Source organism: Passer domesticus, chromosome 6 (assembly GCF_036417665.1).
Source record: "Passer domesticus isolate bPasDom1 chromosome 6, bPasDom1.hap1, whole genome shotgun sequence".
NCBI classification, from domain to species: Eukaryota; Metazoa; Chordata; class Aves; order Passeriformes; family Passeridae; genus Passer; species Passer domesticus.
Genome location: NC_087479.1, coordinates 44,571,068 through 44,587,498, shown reverse-complemented (window position 1 = coordinate 44,587,498; position 16,431 = coordinate 44,571,068). Strand labels below are relative to the sequence as shown.

Below are 16,431 nucleotides of genomic sequence, written 5' to 3'. Positions count from 1 at the left end.
GAGGAGGGCTTTGTTCCAAGATGTACTTTTAAAATGTTCTTAGCTTTCCTCTCTGTAAGGTGTGTGGTGTGCTCTTCCACACCCACCCTCTGGCCTTGAGAAGCCAGTCCCTTAACAAACCATGCCACGCTCTGTTTGTTTTAGTAATTCTTACCCAAGGTCTTTATCTTAGAATCCTGTTTGTGCAGCTTTGGACAAGATTCAGTACTTGGAGGGGAGGGTGAGTGAGGTGGGAAAGATTTTTTAGTGCCTTTAGTATTTAATATGTTATCTCACCTGTGACTATTAAGTAGATGATTTACAAGCTTGTTGACACTGAGATGGTGTGAGTTTCTTCCCCTTACAGTAGATGCAAACACAACTTGAAAGAGCAGCTATAGGAGGGGTAAGGGCTACAGAGAAGTACAGTTTCCAGCCTGTGCACAAAGCACCCAGGAAATCTTTGGAGAAAACACCTTGGTTGGTAGCCCACTGCAAGCCCTTCACCTGCTCCTGGCAGGTCTGTTCACAACAGCAGCACACTAAAATCACATTCATCTTCTCTTGCAGCTGCAAATTCACAGCTTACAGTGCTACTTCACACAGTGAATTTACTAACGAGAGTTGTATGCCAGTCCCTGACCAGAACACACTTGCTGAAGCCAGGCTGCTGCAGCCTGAGCAGCATGAGCTGCTGCTGTGGGAGCTTAGCAGCACAGTGCAGGAATGCCTGGAATGTTTCAGTCAGCAGGTACTTCAGAGATCCTTCTCTAGGAAATGCCTGCACTTCTCAAAGAAGTAGTCCCCCAGCCCACTGCCCCTCTGAGACAGTAACAGTGAGCTCCCTCTTCTCCCCTCCAAGCCCCACACAAATCAAAATTTTCTTTCCAGCTCCAATGTTAACCCCAGCTCCCCTTTGTGAGGCAAAATCACCATGGGAAATGAAAATTCCACAGATCAGCAACATACCAATGTCTTTCTAAACGTGCTGTGGGTCTGGATACAACCTTGGAAGGCAGGCTGATTTTAGAGAATTATCCCCTCCATAGCTGTGGGGCCAAATGTTTGCAACCCATCAATTCAACAGGTTCCAACAGCCAGAAAAAGGAGTTGCTCATTTGCCTGTTTCAGGCAAGAAAAGCTGTCATAGTATTAAAGACCATCTCTGCTTTTGTAATAATATTTCTTATGCTGTCTCCATCTTCCTACCTATCCAACACTGAAACACCTTGCAGACACTCTGAGTTAAATTTTCTGATGAGCACTTCTCTGATTTTCCATATCTTTTAAACTTCCCACATTCTGTAAACCAGTACTTGGTAAAAGACCTTTGTCCCTACCACACTAATTACCAGCCCAGCATATCAAGGACTTGCTCTCCAGTATCTAGGGCTGTTGTGGGAAAGGAGATACAGTATGGAGCCTTCTTTAATACATCCTGAAAACACTTCCGGAACTATTCTAACTGTGAAATACCTCTGTCCTTTGGATTAATTCTTATAATTTCTGGACAGATAAAATGACAGTCAAGAAACATCTTTCACTCGTTTATAATTGGTTAAGAAACTTCACTTCTAGAAGGGAAGAATGTAAATCACTGTAGCTGGCACTTAAATTGACAGGAAGGGTAGAGGTGTCAATTTGAGGGGAAATGAAAGCAGGGCTAGTTGCCAACTTAGCAGTGCAAACCTTTGGAAAAACACCAGTCAATAACATCTCCTTTCTTGTCTCCAGGTTCACTTGTATTACTTGAAACAAGATGCCATCAACCAAATCAAACACTTGAGGTTCTATACCACCATCTGTCCCATTCATGAGATTGTGTCAGGAACACACAACCAGGGACAACTGAACCAGCTATTTCAAAATACCTTTTACTCACCCTGTGCAAACGTGGGTGTCCTAAGTAAGCTGTAGGTACATACCTTGTACACAGGCAGGATGTGCAGTCTTCTGAAAGAAGAATTAAAGCAAATTTCAGTGTTTCATACACAGTTACAGGCACAGTTAATTGACTTGCTGAATATAAAATATTAATTGAACATATAAATATGAGAGGAAGGAAGAAATCAATTCATTTAACTCTAGTTTTCTCTATGCTGGCAATCTACTAAAATCCAATAATCTTGATGTTCAAAGGAGAGATTCCTCCAGTGTTCAACCCATTTGTTGTCATTGTTGATCTATAGCACTGGCAGAGGGCAGCCCAATCCTTCCCTGGCATGTAGGGCATTTGGAAAGGCTTGTTGCATAGGGTGCCTCCATTTCAGTATCATGAAAGCACTCCTGAGACAAGCTGCTGCCTGGAGCTCAGCAGGAAAGGGCTCTGCCGAATCCATGGGGCTGGGGATCCTCAGTGTGGCAGATAGGGGCAGACAGAGCTGCAGTCCTGAGCCAGGAGCCTGGCTACCAAAGCTGCAGCCCCAGCGCTGCCGAGAGGTGCGGTGGCACTCCCAGCTGGAACCTCCAGGACTGTAGTGTGCCAGGCAAGCTGCCTTGGCCAGGTTTCCCAAATGCTGTACCCAGAGACAAACTGTACAGAGCATGCCCTGCACAGAGAACACCACTGATGTGCTGCAGCTACTCCTCTGGGACAAAATGTCACACATAAATCCTGAGCAAAAGGAGAAATCCATCTGCCAAGGACACATCTAGAGAAGCTCTGAACTGCAACAGGATGGGCAGCGCCCAGTCTGGTGCTTCCTGTTCATTTTGTACTCCTGTAGGCAAGAGAATCCATCCTCAACTTTCTCCTGAAACAAAGCTGAGTAATGGGGCTCTGCCTAGATTGCTAAAGGGAAAGTAGGGCCTGTCCTCCATGCACAATGGAATGAACTTGAAGATAAAGGTAAAAAACAGCCACCTGAGCTCTTGCATACCACTTCTGGGGCCCAAGAGAGAGTTACATCAGCAAAATTAGGGCAGCTTTGAGGTTTTATTAACTCAACACTGCACTGACATCCACACTACAGGCTTTGTTGAACCTGCCAAGTGGGTGGTGGAGTTGGTAGGACAATATTTCACTCAGTCTCTCAGTGGGTCTGCCACTGACTAGAACTTCAAAGAAGATGAAAAATGTTACCTGCTCAGACTAGCTTGCATGGATGGTGCCACAAACGTTAGAGGAGGAGTTAATTTGACATGTCTTAACTTGTACAGAGAGAGGAATTTCCTTTAAACCTTTATCGGTCTACCACTAATAAAATCTCAGATTTCTGTTTGTGCACGGCACTTCTTCAAACAAAGGCATTATTCTGTATGTAAGTTAAAATCCAGACTCTGGGGAACTGCAAAATTGATCATGTCTTCTGAAGAAATGGCTTCTAGAAGAAAACCCAATTCTAGAGAAAGGGCAAAATTTTTCACCAGATTGGGAGAGGAAACAGAGAAATCCCTTATTCTTGTATTTCTGCTTTCTACCACATGGTGTGATTGTTTATGTCTTTCACTGTGTGGGAAAATGGTTGCACAGTTGCCTGGAAATCTCAGTGCAAGGTCCCTCCGCCTCAGCACAGTTGGGTCTTGTTAATCTTTCCAAGGTCTCCCCTTTCCACTGTCTGTTGCCCTTCCTTCTCCTGGGCCATCACTGTCTGTTTTTCTCTCCTGCCAAGGTTACTCTTACCTCTGTGCTTGTTCCATTCTTTCTACCTCCTCCCCCCTTCTCCTGTTATCATCTTTCATGCAAATGCCACTCACCTTCTCTGTTGTCTCTTGCTAACTCATGCAGTCTTTATCCCTTTCCAGAGCAGCTGAAAGGCAGGAAAGTGGTAGAAATAGGAGAAACAACAGCTTTCAAACATGGCTACAGGACCAGTGTTTCTGCTGTCCATCATAAGTGGAAGTCTTTGCAAAGAGACTTTGCCTTTCTGCTCTGGGTGAAGACATTGTGTTCTCACACAGCGTCTCAGTTTGTAACAAAAAGGTTTGTACATGCTGACTGTAAGAGCAGGGGAGAGAGAGAGCAGGAAGGGCTGGGAGGCTGTGTTCAGTCTGAACTGCAGCAAACAGTACTTCCAGCTGGGAATAAGGGCAGTCCATGGTGTCAGCTGCTCTATTTCTGATTCACAGCTCAGGAGGCCTCTCTTTTCCACAGCCTCATGTTCAGCAGGTAGCATGGCACGTGCGCTTCTGCAAATGCCAAAGCAGACAAGTCTCACTGGCAGTGGTCTGGCTATTGATATTCCAAAATTAGGGATCCAGCTCCATCCCTGCACGCTGAGTGCAGCAGTTTAAAGCACTGTCACCACCCTTGCTGCATAGTTTGCTCTCAGTGCATGAGTGACATAGGGTGTCCTCTCAGTGCCCCAGAAGCAGGACAATAGCACAGGATTTACAGAGCCTGAGGGAATGATTTGCTGGAGCATACAGTGTTGGCCTGGTGCCACTACCGTGGAGGTCAGGGTCGAATCAGCCATTGGGTTATGAAGCAGCTGGTACTATTGAAAAATGCCACCCTTGGGCTCTGTGAACTTGGGCTGCTTTCTCTATCCCACAGTAGAATTGAAAACATCTTTAATCTATAGCAGTGTGGAGAGGATGGGCAGTAGAGAAGAGCTATCTAAACAAATGTCCTTTTCTTCCTTCTTCCTTCTTCCTAGTAGCACTTGGGAATCTGCCCTTTAACCAGATTCCTATACAAACTGACAAAGTCACAACCCTTTAAACAGGAACATCTTTCCTATGTAGATTTATATGTAAGTAAAAGTGAGAGAGCCTGGCAGTTGTCAGAACCCACCTAAGGCCACATCCAGAACTTCAGCTGAACTTAGCTTCTTGCAAGAACCTATCCTCTTTGGTAGTTTTTCTCCATGTTTATATAAATGCCCAGACTCAAGCAAAAAGGGACACAAGGAAAATCCTGGGAGACCCACTATGCATGAGTGTCACAGGTTAAGCATCACTGTTGTGCTTTTAGATACAGACATATCCAGGCACTGCAATGCCAGCAAGTAGAAGGAACATCTGAAAATAACTTTAAAACTTAAGACACACAATTGAAGTAATGAAACATGGAAGCAAAGAGCTAAAAAGACACTAAAATGAAACCTAAAGAGACTGGCCAACATCAACAGAAAAAAATCTGCTGCACACCCAGCTTTAAGAGGAAGCAGGAATTCCTTGCCGAGGGATGTCTTCTGAACAAAAAGATTATAAAACTGAGATTATAAACTGTCTTAAGAGTCTTGTCCCTTGGGTGGTACTGGCCAACAGGTCTATATGCTGAGATGGCAAAATGAAGTAATACATGCTGTTATCTCAGAGCACATTACAAGGCTGAGGTGGAGATGGTATTTATATTGACATTCATGTCATGCTTTTTTTTAAAAAAAAAAGTAATTCTATGGCCCTATAGTGATTCTTCAGCTGTGGCGGTCCAGAGTCTAAGGTCAGGCCTTCATAAATGGGAATTTACTCATGCTCAGCTGACTGATATTGCCCTTTGAATGGACACATCAATGATATGAGTTAAACTGCCTTACCCACTTCCACTCACCTCCTTCCTTTTTTATACCATTTTGTCAATGCAACCTGGAAGCAGAGATGACAACTCAGACTTGCAAGAGTGAACTTTGGCTGCTGTGTGAAATGTTTACCCTGACTGCTGTGTAGTGTCACCCTCCAGGCTGCAAAATCAACATGAACTTCATGATCTGATGGTTCAGATAACACTCACCAACAGAGACAGAGCAAACTGTCATACTCCAACCAGTGCCTCGTGAACTGCAACACTGCTCAGGTGTACTGTGCCCCTCCACCCAAAGAAAGGACACACACAGCTTCACATCTCAAATCCCACTGTGCTCATGTACAGAAAAGGGGATGTAAGCATGGCCTACATACTGTTAAATGGGAGTAGAGGGGGCTGCTTACAACACAAGGTTTTTGCAGGTGTTTCAGCATGGCTGCTTGTACTAACTTAAAAGAGGCTCTACTCTTAAAAGTTTACCCTGTTCCAGGCTATGGCTGTGGAACAGTAGTCTCCTAGGAGTGCTGTTAGCACCGGTACCTTGCGCTGTCCTCAATCTGTCCTTCAGAACTCTGCACGATGCTCCCTGGAAAATTTCCCAGTGGTTCAGCTGACAGTAGCATTAAAAATCACAGCATGTGTCTGTAGTCTTTGTATCAGACATTCAGATAGCACACTGCAGAGATGCAATTGTTGCAGCTATGTGCTCTTAAAAACTGCATCTGTCCCAGGGAATGTCTTTATCGGAGATGACCATCTCTAAGCAGGCAGCTGCAGATCTCATCCAGTGAAAGCACTTTATTCCCCTAACAGCTTTATAATTTCAAGTTTTTGCTGCAAAATCCCCTATTCAAGTTTTGCCCTTAATTTGAGGGTCATCCATACACAAAACCTCTTCGATCTTTCCAGTGGCATACCAAAAGAAAGAGTATTATTCATGCCAGTCACTGCTGCGACAGCCTCCCTGGCACACTAGTTTCCCAGGAATGCTGTTGAACAGATACCTTGTGCTGTCCTCCTCATCTTGTCCTTGAGAATTCCACCCATTATTCCTTGGAAATTTTCCCAGAGTGGTTCAGCTTACAACAGTGCTAAGAATCACAGCACGCATCAGTGGGTGGTTTTATATCAGGTGCACTGGGATACAATGCAGCAGAGGCTTGAGTATCACAAAGTTAGCTCTGTTACATCCCCCACTTCAGTTATTTAAAAAAGAAAGAAAGAAAGGAAGGAATAAATAGTGAAGTAAGTCAACAAGAAACCACAATCCATTCCTTAAGTGGTAACCAGGCTACTGTGCTTTGGACCTTTTCCTGACACAACAAAAGACACCATGAAGACAGGAACTTTGGCAGCAGTGGTTTTGAACTCCACAACCTCCAGCTTTCCTCTGTTTTTCTATGCATATATTACTGGAAATATAATCATCTGCTAGGGAAACAGTCAACCTCCAAATGGACACCTAAGCAGCAGCAAGCATCTGGAAGTTACTATTGCTAGAATAAAAAGGAGATTTTCAGCAAAGCAGCCCTGAATTCCTGAATTAACCAATGTCCTCCTTTGCCTGACCACTGTCACCATAGTGACCAGAGGAGTTGCTGCCGAGCCACTGCCCTGTGGCTTGGGACGGAGGCAAGCGGGACGCCGTGCTGGGAATGAAGTGACTGACTCAGGGCTCGGTTATGCAGATGTGGGCTGTGGGACCAGGCACTGGGAGCAGCCTTGGGCGTACAGTGGTGGGAAGTGGGGCTTACAGAGCAAAGAGGTGCAATTCCTGCCCTGAATGCCAGTCTCGAAGGGACCTCGAAGCACTGCTGGAGCTGTTGCAAGGTTACCAGAGGAGTCAGAAGGAGAAACAAAAAGAGTTGATAGTAAGGAGCATGGGGAAAGAAGACATTGACAGCAATACAGCAAACACAGTTAAGCTGGAGCTCGAATGAGCAGATTCATTCCCCTCGACATCATTTGTGTGGACTGCTCCCTCTCCTGGGGAAAACTTGCCCAAAAAAAAAAAAAAAAAATCACAACCCAAACCAGTCCTCAAGCAAACAGTGCACCCCCAGAGTTTACAGGCAGGTAGGCCCCTGCTTCCGGATTCAAATTAGAGAGGGCAAGATGCAAGACCCCTGTGCTGCCCTTCCCCACAGTCTGTGTCCTGGCTACAGGAGCCTGAGCTGGTGAAGCCAGCTGTGACCTCCAGACTTGTGCAGAGCCAAGCACTGCTCCAGCCTGTGCAAACAACAGCAACACTGTCTTCTCCCTGCTTGGTGCTGCTTCCAAGCACCACCCAGACCATCCTCCACTCTCAAACCACTGGAGTGGTCCAGTGGCACAGCAGGCAAGGATCCAGGAAACAGTGCTTGCAAGCACTTTTCAGAGTGAATGCTGGAGTACAATTTCCACTTTGCTGGGAATTGGACAGAAATCACCAGTTCCAGTCTTTAGTGCTGGTAAGGATTGACAATTTTTAGCCACAGAAATAAATTTTAGAATCTGTGAGTGAGGAAATGGAGGAACGACCTTGAAACATACTCTCATGGTGAGAAATATTCACTACTTAATTTTTGCTGCTTTAGGATTCCAAAGTCCAGTTAAAATCTTTGCAGTGAAGCTAGCTCAGAAGATCTTGCAATAAGATTAGAACCAGCTGGTGAAAAATGGCATGTTACTGCAGCCAGTAAATACCCACACGAACCAGCCCTAGAGAGGTGAAAGGCTCTGCTGAGCTTTACAGCTCATGAGTATGTACCACACTGGCTGATACTGGGGTATGAGTACTGCCTCTTCCTTTCAAGTCCTTTCCCAGTTGATGACTTCTGATGTGGAAGAGTGATGATTTAAATGCACACAATTAAAAAAGAAAAAAATAATTATTTCCATTTTACAGAGAGGGGGACAGGCTTGCCTGTAAACAGAAAGCAGTGTCAGGGTGTAAAAAACCCAAACAAATGAACATTTTCTGAATCCCTGGACTCTGACTAAAGTCATCCATCTTGTCTACTTGCACGTGCTGTGACAGCTTTATGGAACCTTTCACCCTGGTGAGAAAGCCTTGCTTGATTCTTAATGGTCTCTGAGAGTTATCATATGATACCACGTCATGCAATCACACAATCAGCAAAGGTCACAAGACACGCAGCCATTCCTCCTGGCTTTACAGCTGCTTTCCACAGCCAAGACTCCTCCTTCTTACACCATTCTGAAGTCAAGTGCAGCAGCACTCCTGCCTGCCAAGCACTGGGAAGCCCTGCCATAATTTAGACCCTATAAGGGGCACATCATTTTTTTATGGCAACAAGAGAACCATAATGGATTTGCAACATTTAATCAGTCTAAATGGATTCTTACTGGCTGCAATGGAATCTGCTTGGCAACATAAAAGAAGTGCAAGTCTCACTTGTACCAATATGGTAGGTTGGGACAGGGATAAAAGCCTTTCCAAGAGATAAAAAGGAATGTAGCAAAGTCACTGTTGCCCTAGATCTTCTACAATCTAAAAGAAAAGAGGTGTTATAATAATTTTACTGTTCTAACTATGTGAGATACGGTACCTAATTCAAGGTTCATACTACATACATAAAAATTTGCGTAACGAGGAAAAGTCCTTGTCCTTAGGAGCTTATAGCTTTATTGGACTTAAAGGCTTTATTAGGTGATGGGCAAGATCACCTCTGTTTTGCAGACAGATCACAGATGAGGAGCCAGACTTCAAATGTTTTGGTGATATGTAAGGCAAGTCTAGTAGGGCGAGTCTGAAGGAAGCACAAGAACAGAAGTAATGAATATAAGGTGGAAAAGTTCAGGACTATGCAAAAGAATACCCATTGCAATATTCCCTGAGCAATGCAGCCAAGAAGTCTTTATTCCCAGGCACTCAAACAAACTGCTCCTTTCCTCCAGAGACTACCCCTCTGTTGCAGGGACTGCAGCATGGAATGGCAGCATGGCATGGCTCAGACTCCATAGTCTTGTCCCCTTGACCACAGATCAAGTGTGCAGCTTGGAAGGCTGCAGTGAGGGGGCAGATCCCCTTCTGCCTCAGCCCCAGCCTGCTAGTTCTGGCAGAGGCATTTCCCAATAAGTTGTGGAAAAGCTCAGTTCTCAGGGCCTTGTACCCACTGATAACTATGACTACTCAGTCACTGATTAAAAGCATCTAAATATGCTGTTATGATAGATTTTATAGATTTGGTAGAGCCTCCTCTCTTCTCACCTTCCTTTCTGTGAGTCAATTAGACTTTCTGAAGCACCCAACCTAAGCCAGACTTTCAGAACAGATCAGTATTTAGATATTGTTCTGCTTTTACTGAACAATAAAATTTGGATTCTGGAACTCAGTTCAAAGGCACACAAGCAACTTATAATAGCCAGCCAAGATTTCCTGCACCCCTGACCATTGCCACCCCAGACTGGATGTCCCAGTCAGTCAGGGAATTCTTAAACCTCTACAGAAGGTATTTTCTCTGCACTTTAATCAGTGTTTAGGAGATCAATGCTATTTCAAAGTGTGTCACTGCTTTGTTCCCTTAAGGAATTAACTGTTAACTGTAACTCTGATCTCCTTCAAGACCATTGTGATATATGGTAGACTGTTGCTGCACTGTTCTGGGTAATTCTTGATCTAAAAAAAGGCATGGACAAAAGTAAGTCTGTAGACTAAACCCCATGGTTTCTCTGAGAGCAGCAAGGCAGGGTTGCAGAACAAAGAAAAACATCCACATAGCCTGGGTTGAAGGAAGGTCAGGTAGTGTCCACCTACATCTTTAATTTTTGTATTCATCCATCATTTTTGTTAAGACTTCACAGAAATTATTCTACCAGGTCTGCTCAGATAATAAATACCTCGCTGTATGGGGGAGAACAGCAAGTAAACCAAACATGAGAGAGTTCAGTATTCCACAAAGAGATGCTGCCGAGATGGCTACTAGCACATAGCATGGAGGTACAATGCCATAGCAAATACTAATTTCAAAGTACTGCATAGCAACAGGACAGGCAGCAGCCAACTTGCTCTCACTTGATTTTGGGAGCTGTAAGAGCAGCCAACAACCCTTCCCCCTCAAGAACCCTTACAGCATTCCTGAGGCAAGTGTTAATACTGGATCTCGACCAAGAAAGAATTCCTATAGACTCGGGGGACGAGAGGAGGATGATACACTGCTTGCTTTTTTCCACTCTTTTCCCCTCATGCCCCACTGCTCCTGTACTTGTGCCCCTTGCACAAGGACCTTTAACACAGTGGCAAGCGGCTCCCAGCAGGACGCAGAGCACATGCAGGCAGCCTGCCTGCCCTTGGCAGCAGTTGCTCTGACCAACGGAAGCAGAGGAAACTCGAGAGACAGGCATGGAGAAGGCTGGAAAGTGCTGAAGGGGGAAACTCGTGGTGGAATGCAAAAGGATTAAAACCAGCAACAGCAGAGCAGCATTCAGCACCAAGTTATTCCCAAACTGTCCTTGCCGAGCATGTGGCTGGTTGTCTTCTTCCCCCATGTAATGCTCAGATGCACTCCCGGGATACCTCACACACAAAAGAATAAATGGCCAAGTAACTTGTAACTAATGCACACTGGTCTCCTAACCGGGAGCAGGGCTGCATGGCTGAGAAGTCCCTCTCTTGGAATCTTAGTGCCACCTTGTGCTGGGAACGGTAACAGTCATGGATAAAAGAGCTGGTCCAGAACAGCGAAGGAGAGAAATGGCAGGAGAAGCCGTCGTTGGAGCAAAGCTGCATTAGGTGTTTTGGCTTTTGGAGATCTTTCCTCTTGGTACAAACCAGCATTACTCCCAATATCCCGCTGTAGAATCCTTTTATGAAGGGACAGGGAGGCTATAGCAACTTCTGCAGGTTTGCCCTGACCCCAGACAGCAGCTCCAAGTCACACCTCTGCTGTAATCGTGCACAGATAGCTGCAGCCGGCAGATACCAGCACAGGCAAGTCCAGGGAGAAACGCGATGTCACCTCAGACAGGAAAATTTTGCTGAGTATTATTGGCATCTCCTCTGGAGCCTGGTTTCCAACAGGTAAACCCATAGAGTAGTGCAGGTGTGGAAGATGAACCAGTAAAATGCAACAAGCATTTTACAGAGCAATTTCCAGATGCAAAAAACTGCTATCCTAAACCTATGCACAGGTGAGATGAGCCAGCTGGCTTCCTTGGGGGATATAAAAGCAGGGTTTGAATTTCTTATTTGTTACTTTTAAAATTATTTTGAGACTTTTCTCTAAAGATGGATTAAATTCCATCTGGTCAAACTTGAACTTCTGAAAATGTCTGCTTCTCTACACTGAGTTTTAGGGGAGCTTTTGCATAGTCAGCCTCATGGTTTTATTTGTTAGTTTGTTCAAAAACGAGAGGTTATTATTTTGTAAAAAATTGTATTTCAAAGTCAGTTGCAAAGATTTTGCACTGCTGTTGATCAGTTAAGTTTTATCTTTTTACCACTTGGAATGTTTTTGCAAGTTGGCTATGGAATTTTAGATAGTATTGTCTTGAGTTTTATTCGCCTCAGGGTTTCTTTGCAAACTCAAAGGAGGAAAAGAGAAGCATTTTGAAAAATATTTCTGTAGCAAGGTAGGAATTCTCTTGGAAAGAAACGGTGTGAGTATCCTGCCAAAGGGGCAGAATGAATGAACACACAAGTGTATTGACAGGGATAGGGCATCCACAACTTCTCTGGGGCACCTGATCCAGTGTCTCACAACCCTCACAGTAAAGAATTTCTTCCTAACGTCTAATCTAAACCTCCTCTCTTGCAGTTTACAGCCATCACCCCTTGTCCTATCACTTGTGCAAAGTCCCTCTCGAGCCTTCCTGCAGGCCCCCTTTGAGTGCTGGAAGGTGCTCTAAGGTCTCCGTGGCCCTTCTCCGAGCTGAACAACCCCAGCTCTCTCAGCCTGTCCTCACAGTCTCTCTGTCTCCAGCCTCATGGAGCGTAGGGTGCTCCAGCCCTCTGACCATCTCTGTGCCCCTCCTCTGGACCTGTCTGTGTGTTTCCTGTGCTGAGCACTCCAGACCTGGACATAGCACTCCAGGTGGGATCTTACAGCAGAGGGCGAGAATCGCTCCCTTGACCTGCTGGCCACATTTTATGGATCTACCAGTTTACCACCAATGTTGTTATAGTGCGGCCAAACATGGGAATTGCACAGAATATTCTGAGTTGCAAGGGACCCACAAGGATCATTGAATTAAACTCTTAAATGAATGGGGACCAAAGCAAAAAATGACTAAAATCTAATTATGAAATAGAACTGACTTCTGATGAACATCATAAAGCACCAGTGGAAAAACCTATGATTTGTTGGATCCATCAATAGCTCCACACTTGACTGAAACTCACTATCAAACACACAAACCTCTGCTTTTAAAGTTATTACCAAGCAACACAGTTTCACTGGCCCATATCTGTTTCAGCATTGAGATACCTGCACATGCAACAAGGAGTCCTCCAACAACACCACTGGACCATTCAAGCTTCTGTGCCTGTGGCAGAAACTGTTCTAATCAAATTCCTTGCAAGGATATATCCAAGTAAAATTACAGTTAAATCAAATGTAAATGCCTGGGAAGAAGTAATGGATTTCCTTTGTGGGGAGCACTAACATTGAAATAACCTGTACACCTTGCAATAATAAAAATAGTTATAAAAATAACCTACTTTGTGAAATCAAGAGTTTAGGAAGCACCAGCAGAGATTATGCAAGGCCATAGGTTTACTTAAGACCCAGCCCAAACAAGGGATTTAGGAATAAGCACGATACTAGAAGATACCATGCAAATTCAGCTGACTTTCAGTAGGTCTCATTCTGCACAGCTCCCAAGCCTTCAACCTTTCATTCTAAAAAGGACAACCAACAATACAGATATGGGCAGCAAAGAAATTCTGTTTCTGAGCTGATTTTAGAAAAGGTAAACTGGCAGTACTAAGCAAAATGCACAAGAAACCAGAAAAAAAAGAACAAAAACCCAGCCAAAAGGAGACATGACAGACTTTGGCTATGTAAGGAGTTGGCAACATAACTTCACGTGACAGGATGCTCCCAAATCTGCAGCCAGCCAGCCTGCCATTTTCATAGTGGCTGGGATGTTTCTTTTATAGGTGGACAACCCGTCACATGTAACACACAATGAGCTGGCAAAGCCCATCTATAGTACACTTCCTCCAGTTCTTCAACCTGCTAAAAGGTGCTGTGGTCACCCCTACTCAGCTGTGGCACCTTTTCTTACCAGCATCCTGGGCAATGGGACATCAGGGCTAAACAGGGGTCCCTGTAAGCTCCACAGTGCTTTGCAATCTGGACAAGAAACACAGCTAGGCTGTCAGGTTCTCATACAGGTGACAAACATACATCTTCCCCTGCTACTAAGGTTATGGAAACATTGGGATCCACCAATTCACATATAGATGAATAAAGAAAAAAATGCCCACTTCCTGTGTCAGGGGAAGGGGGCACAACTGGGGTTGTGGAAGCCCTGCCCCACCTGGGGGAACATATTTAATTGTTTTCAAGGTATCTGTAACACAAACATCTGTACAGCAGGATGTGGCCATGGAAATGGCCTGGAGCTTTTGTTCCAGATTCTCCAAGACAGGAATGTTGTTCAGTGAACAAGACCAATCCAGAAATCCTGATGCTCAGAGTTACTTGTACTTACCTTCACACTAAAGGAAAGCAGCTTTCATTAAGGGGCTCATATGAGTTAGGAGGATCATCCACTCCAGGAAAACACCTTCTACCTCTAAGGACAGGATTCACTTACAATTTCTTCTGTTTTATGATCTGCTCTCGTTGCTTGATGCTGGTTTAGCAGCCCTAACCTCGCTCTTGAGCACACTGATCATAAATACCTACAATGGTGGGCACTGTTAGTTGCTGCATTGACCCCCCTTCCCTCACACATCCAGGTGAATGACATTTCTGCCAACCAACCCCCAGCACTACACCCACCGAGGCGGCCCGAGGAGCACTGAGTATGAACCTGCAAGCAGGAGCAGCAGGTTCTGAGCAGAAGGGCTGCAGTAAGAGTATGCAGAGACTATGTTCAGCTTTTGCTCATACAGCCAGAAACGCTTGTAGAGCAGAACAGCCAGTCACAACGCCTGTGAATTCTAGAAGAAAGCTGTATGAGTGTCATTTGTCATCAGCTGTTTCCTGGACACTTCCAACTTCAAGGAAAGCCCTTAATAACACATCTCTCTCTCCTTTAACCCATTTTATGACACAGTACAATTAAAGACCCCACAAGATGAGTCACCACAGCTGTGAGCATATTCTCCAAAACATCTGTGTCATCTTCCCTGAACTGACAGCCAAGGTGTGACAGTATGAGCCATGGACTGCACAGAGAGATCCATCCACATTCTAAAAACATAAACACCCTGGCATGACACAAGGCCTTTCCCAAAGACTGACAAAGTTACAAGTATTAGGTTCAATTCTACGCTTAATTCTCTCCACCAATGCTTTCACCACTGGGTAACACAGTGGCCGTGTAAATCAAGCTCTTGATCTTTAGGGCAGAGAGTTGCACTTGACATCCTGAGCAGCCAACAGTGGATTCAGCTGACCCAACAGCGCCTGTTTTAGCATGAAACTTGTGTTTCTACACCCCTAGATACAAAAACTCGAAACCTTAATCCACAGTCAAGTAGAAACACAAATACTACAGACCAAAGCAATACACAGTTATGTCAACTCTGACATTTCAGACCTGTTTGAAAAAAATGGCTTAGAAAACTGATTCATACATACAAACAATCCATTGTGCCCAGAAGTTTCCTAACATTCTTTTATTAAAAACCAAAGAGCCAAAGATTGCCCTGATGCTCTTCATTGTTATAAAGCAGATTCTGAAGTATTAAGTGAATTATGTATGAGCGAAGAACTCCAACTGATGCAGAGTTTAAAACTAGGTTTACAGTTTCCTATTTTATTGGCATGGATGTATTTCTAAACTTAAAAACCTTTCTGGCAAGTTATCTCAATTTCTTATGACAAAATTTCTCACAACACACAAATATTTACAACATATACATATTTTTCATTCTTTTACAACTGGTTCTTAAAAGACAAACAATTCTTAGGTTACCACAGAACAAAAGCTGTGACTTAGTTGTTTTTAATTTGATAAAACTATCATAAGTTAAAGTGAATAGATTTTTCTTTAAATTCCTTGTAGCATTTTACAAGTGCAACAGAAAAATATGAAGAACCAATTTAGGATAGCTGCAGTTCATTGGATAAATGTTGCCCGTCGTAATCACATTATTTCACAGCAAATTCTTGAAAAAATAAGCACCAATCATTCTTGCAAAGAACAATTTTATCTAAAAGTATTGAAAAGTGTTAAATACAAGGTGTTTAATTTACGTAACAAGCAATAAATACACCATATCCAAACTTTATTCTGCATACTGCTACCCTTGTACATATAATGTACTAAAAAGTCAGCAAATTGTCAACACCTTTTCATATTTTTTTTCTCTTTTTTTAAAGAAATCAATTTGACTTCCAACCAACGGTTTGCTACTATAACAAAGGCCACAAACAGTACGTCTGGGACAGCATACAGTGTTAAAACTGACAAACTCCAAGGGGGAAAACCATCTAGCAAATAAATCGGAAAGCTGTAGATCATTGCTGGTGATGTTAACATATACTAGAAAACCTTAATATGCTGCTACTATGATTTTGTAAATTGTTTAGTCAAATATTGTAAGAGCAAACTAACGCTCCTACTGATCAAAAATAATTCTGTAGCCACACTGTATTCTCATTGTCCTGCATGGAAAGATCTGATGCAATTTCGTAACTTTGCTTGAGCCTTTATTTTACAACAGAGCATTACCTCTAACTTGGAATTGCACATAAGAAGGCTATTAAAAAGTACAATAAAAATCTGCACAAATCAGACTTAAGAAGAGTCAGTATGCTGTACACTTTCTACAATATTACGTTGATAGGTGAATAAAGAAGTGCTGC

The 16,431-nt window shown here is 43.7% G+C and overlaps 1 long non-coding RNA gene across 8 annotated transcripts in view; it reads left to right on the top strand.

Annotated features, from left to right (window-relative positions):
* LOC135303358 (uncharacterized) overlaps positions 1–16,431 on the top strand; it is a 56,640-nt gene that overhangs the window by 14,612 nt on the left and 25,597 nt on the right. The window contains exon 5 of one of the 8 annotated variants that reach the window (XR_010364839.1): positions 1,714–16,336. The exons of the other annotated variants lie outside the window; for them this stretch is intronic. This is a non-coding gene — a long non-coding RNA (uncharacterized LOC135303358). Of the gene's footprint in view, positions 1–1,713; positions 16,337–16,431 lie in introns of those variants that run through there. 8 annotated transcript variants of the gene reach the window in all.